Genomic DNA, 5,705 nt, shown 5'->3' with positions numbered 1-5,705 from the left:
ATGTACTCTGATTCACATGTTGACTACAGTCTCCTGCTTAGAACTTTTCTATGTTACTGCTCCTCCATTCAGGGTAAACACTCAGCCCAACTAAGAGCATAAATTATCTTTGTCGGTTTGAAAGCTCGCATCACTGTATGCTGTTACTCTCAAGTTATCACTCCCATCGAGAGTAAGGACCTAATCCTTAATCCTTCACAGGTACTTAAGAATATTCTTAACCACAGTCTAATAGGCTTTACTAGGTTTCCCTTGATATCTTTTGACCATGCTCATAGCAAATGTCACATCAGGGCGAGTACAAGTCATAACATACATGATCGAACCTACTACGGAAGCATATGGTATATGACTCATTTCTACTATCTCAGCCTTTGTACTCAGACTCTGAGTCTTACTCAGTTTGGTATTGTCTTGGATAGGTAAGTCACCTTTCTTGGAGTTCTCCATGCTAAAACGTTTCAACACTTTGTCCAAGTAGGTACTTTGACTAAGTCCTATTAGTCTTTTACTTATGTTTCTCAATATCCTTATCCCTAGGATATATGAAACTTCTTCGAGGTCCTTCATGGAGAAACACTTCCCAAGTTAGGACTTGACCTCCTGCAAGGTTGGGATGTCATTTCCTATGAGTAGTATGTCATCTACATACAACACCAGAAAGCTAACTATACTCCCACTAGCTTTGACATATACACATGACTCATCTTCGCTTCTCGAAAATCCGAACTCTTTAACTTTCTTATCAAAACAAAGATTTCATCTGCGAGATGCTTGTTTTAATCCATATATGGATTTCTCAAGCTTAAACACTCTATTAGGATACTTTTGAAACGACCCAAAAATACGACCCAAAAATTTCATTTTTCAATATAACCAAAAACCATAATCTGAGTGTCATATCATAAAACCATACGTGATGTATCCCAAACATAATAAAAACACTGTGCGGAAAACTGTATCATAACTATGTCATATCAGATCAAAAACTAAATCAACTCCCAGGATAAAAGCTGAAGATGTGGTGTGTGCGATGCCATCATCCCGAGCTCTTCCCTCTGCTTGCGGAAGTACCTGAAACCAAAACTGAAACTGTAAGCACGAAGCTTAGTGAGCTCCCCCAAACTACCACATACCATACAATAACATATCAAGCACATACTGGGGCCTTGCCCCCTCCATCGAACCGAAGTCCGAAGCTGACTGACTGGGACCTTGTCCCCTACATCGGACCGAAGCCCGAAGCTAACTGACTGGGGCCTTGCCCCCTCCATCGGACCGAAGTCCGAAGCTGACATCGGACCGAAATCCGAAGCTGACTGGGACCTTGTCCCCTACATCGAACCGAAGTCCGAAGCTGACATCGGACCGAAATCCGAAGCTGACTGGGACCTTGTCCCCTACATCGAACCGAAGTCCGAAGCTGACATCTGACCGAAGTCCGAAGCTGACTGAACATAGCATAAACATATCACTAGCATGATCACACATAAATCATGTCTAAGCCACGAAGGCATCAAACATGCTAACTACTACATCGGATCAAAATCCGGATACTACTACTAGCTAAACGGGTCGGCATTGTGGCCTTAGACCCATTCCTACTGGAAGGAAACTCACCTCGTGAACTGGCTGATGTGTGTATGGCTCTGGAAGCTAACTGCTGCTGCTCCGGTATCTCCCCGGCTACAAGTCCATAAACACACTCAATCAAATACTAAACACTGCACTGGGTAAAATGACTCTTTTACCCTTGGTCAAAGTCAACTCTAGGTCAAGGTCAACTCTTGGTCAAAGTCAACTCTAGGTCAAAGTCAACCCACAGTTGACCTGACTCGCCGAGTTGGGCCGCCAACTCGCCGAGTCTCTAATCTCACTTCTCAATCCTACTCGTGGCTACTCGTCGAGTATGACATCGACTCGACGAGTACCCTCTCGATCCAAGAACTCAGACAACCTTCATCCGACTCGTCGAGTCATATGAACAACTCGACGAGTTGTTCTTGAGCTTAAGAAGATTGCCTTGGACTCGCCGAGTTGTATGAACAACTCGCCGAGTCCCTCCATCACTGAGTCTACCCTCAAACTCGCTGAGTCCACTCCACTACTCACTAGACCCACTCGGCACCGCTCAAAAGGAAGAAATCGGGGACTCGCGACTCGACTCGCCGAGTCGTTCTTCCGACTCGCCGAGTCACCGCCATGCAACTATTCTACACTCGATTCTGCTCGAATCCAATACATACACAAGATAGATCTGAGTCCAATAAGTTGATTTACCACGTAAAGTTTCCAACTTTACGTGTACAAACGCATGAACAAGGGAATAAAGGCTAAAAGATGCTTAAAAGGGGTAGATCTAGGGTTAATATGCAAAATAGCTCCATAAAGGCAATAGATCTGGGTGCTACAACTCCTAAATAAACAGATCTAAGGATATTTCGACATAATAGGGTTTCCATATCAACATAAGGCTTGAGAAAAGCATCAACTAGATCTAGAGGGGGTTTTAAAGCATAAAAGGGAAGGAAATCTGAAGAATACCTCAAAGAGCTCTTGCTTTCCCTTGAATCCCTGCTCCACAATCCTTCTCCTTGCTCCTTTCTTCTTCTCCTTCTTCAAGCCTTCACAATTGCACACAAAATCACTTATAATCACTCAAGAATGAATTAGGGTTTTCTCACAGCTTCTGAGGGTGAAGGAGGCGAGAATGGAGGCCATAAGGGGGCTTAAATAGTGGGCAACCCGGGGATTTAGGGTTTCTCCCAGACGGACAGACTCGCCGAGTCCAGAATATGGACTCACTGAGTCGCCAACTAACACGTGCTCGAAATCCCGTCCCTACTCGGCAAGTCAGGCTATGAACTCGCCGAGTCCCTCTTGCAAAACTTCAAAATAAAAACCAAGGAATCATCATACCGGAGACGGGTCGTTACAACTTTGCATTGACAAAATCCTCTGGTTGACTCATGTAAACATCCTCAGCCAACTTTCCATTAAGGAAAACAGTTTTGACATCCATTTGCCATATTTCATAGTCATGAAATGCAGCTATGGCTAGCATAACCCTTATAGATTTAATCTTCGCTACTGGTGAGAAGGTCTCATCATAGTCAACTCCCGGAGTTTGAGTAAAGCCCTTCGCAACCAGTCGCGTCTTATATGTGTGTACATTCCCATCCATGTCGGTCTTCTTCTTGAAGATCCATTTGCACCCGACTACCTTACGACCCAATACATTATCAACCAAGTTCCAAACTTGATTGTCATACATGGACTGAATCTCGCTGACCATAGCCTATTTCCATTTAGCAGACTTGGGGCCTGTCATGGCTTCCTTGTAGTTGTTAGATTCATCCAAATTTATCAGCGTACTATCACTGATAAATGTATCACCCTCAGCTGTATATGAAAACCATATACCACAGGTGAAACGCTAACCCTATTAGAACGCCTCGGAGGTACTGACTTGTCAATTGGTTCAACCGAAGTTTCCTCCTTGGGTTGGGTGCTACTGTTTGAGGTTCCTTCATCACTTAACTCTTGAAGCTCTTCAAGGTCAATTTGCCTCCCACTGTCACCTTAGCATATGATTTTTTTCTCTCTCTCTCGAAAGACTCCTCTCCTCGCAATGAAGACAACATTGTCACTCGGTCTATAGAAGAGATATCCAAAGGACTTCTGCGGGTAGCCGATGAAAATACATCGCTCACTCTAAGGTTCGAGCTTGTCGTGAGTTTCTCTTCTCACAAAAGCTTCGCAACCCCAAACTTTGATGTGGTCTAATGTGGGAACATTCCCTGTCCACATATCATGAGGTGTTTTGGAAACCCTTTTTGGTGGGAACTAGATTAAGGATACGGGCGGGGGTCTCTAAGGCATACCCCCAGAATAAGATTGGTAATGAAGCTTGACTCATCATGGAACGAACCATGTCTAGCAAGGTCCTATTGCGCCTCTCAGCCACACCATTAAGCTGCGGTGTCCTAGGTGGCGTCAATTGTGAAACAACTCCATATTCCTTAAGATAGTCAAGGAACTCGATACTAAGATACTCTCCTTTACGATCAGATCGTAGCATCTTTATCTTCCTGCCCAGTTGACTCTCCACTTCTTGCTTAAACTCTTTGAACCTTTCAAATGTTTATAACTTATGCTTGATTAAGTAGATATAGCCATACCTACTGTAATCATTAGTAAAAGTCACATAGAAGCGGTTAGCATCCCTTGTGGCGGTTCTGAATGGTCCACATACATCGGTGTGTATGAGGTCCAACAAAACTTCACCTCTTTCACCAGTGAAGGGTGACTTGATCATCTTTCCAAGTAAACAAAATTCGCAAGTGTCATCTGACTTTAGGTCGAATGACTCCAAAACTCCATCCTTTTGGAGTTGGGCTATGCGTTTCTTGTTGACATGTCCAAGACGACAATGCCACAAGCATGCCTTGTCCAAAACATTGGACGAATCAATATTCAACACATTATTTCCTAACTTATCTATAACATTCAAAGTTTCGTATACACCATTGCAAGGTAATGCTTTAAAATAAAATACACCATTATAATAAGCATAAATTGCACCAACTTCATTATTAAACGAAAAGGTAAAACCTTGTTTGTACAAACTATGAAATGAAATAATATTTATCGCCATGTCGTTCGAGTAACAACAATTATTCGAATCTAAATTTAAACCATTTCTAAGCAATAAAGAATAAACTCCGTCTTGGTCACATGCGGCATTTTCCTATTTCCCATGATTAAGTTTATCTTCACGTGCTCCACATCCCTACTTCTTTTTAGTCCCTGCAATTCAGAACAAATGTGAAATCCACAACCTGTATCAAGGACCTAAGAATTAGCATGTGATGAGTTGTTAGATTGAATAGTGTAAATACCTGCAATGGAGGGTTTAATCTTCCCATCCTTTATGTCCTGAAAGTACTTGGGGCAACTCCGTTTCTAATGCCATTTTTCATGACAATGGAAGCAGTTAGCATCCTTCGGATTGGAAGAGTGATTAACAAAACCAACTTTGGTCCTACTAGAAGAGGATCCATCAAGAGAATTTCCCTTGCGGCTCTTGGAGGGAGCCATCCTCTTCTTTCCCTTTCCATGTCTTATTGCCACAACAGGGGCAGAAGTAGTAGTAGGAGTAGACACAACTGAATTGTCTTTAAGGTTGCTTTCTGCAGTCCTTAAAAGGCCTTGAAGCTTGCTAAGAGTGACCTCCTCCTTGTTCATATGATAAGTCATACGAAAATGATCATAACAAAGAGTGTAGAATTATATCTATGGCCAACTCTTCATCAAAAATGACATTCAATTTCAACAAGCGGTCCACATATCTCTGCATCTTTTGCAAGTGGGTCGTGATGGGTTCACCATCCTTCATTTTGGTTGTGATCATGGAGGCAATGATCTCATACCTTTCCTACCGAGCACTTTGATGGTATCTTTCAATCAAATCATGATACATTTCATAGGGATAGTAGTCCTCATATGACTTTTGTAGCTCAGCAGTCATGGTTGCAATCATAAGACACGACACCTTTGTCTCATCCCTCTTATGAGTAGTGTGATCAACGATTTGTTCAGGAGTAGCACTGGTGACATCAATCTCCTTTAGCTCTTTATCAAGGACATATTCTTTTTCCTCATAACGAATAGCCATTCTGATGTTTTGAATCCAGTCACTGAAA

The sequence above is a fragment of the Lactuca sativa genome, chromosome 6 (assembly GCF_002870075.4).
Source record: "Lactuca sativa cultivar Salinas chromosome 6, Lsat_Salinas_v11, whole genome shotgun sequence".
Classification (NCBI taxonomy): domain Eukaryota; kingdom Viridiplantae; phylum Streptophyta; class Magnoliopsida; order Asterales; family Asteraceae; genus Lactuca; species Lactuca sativa.
This window is presented reverse-complemented; position numbering follows the sequence as displayed.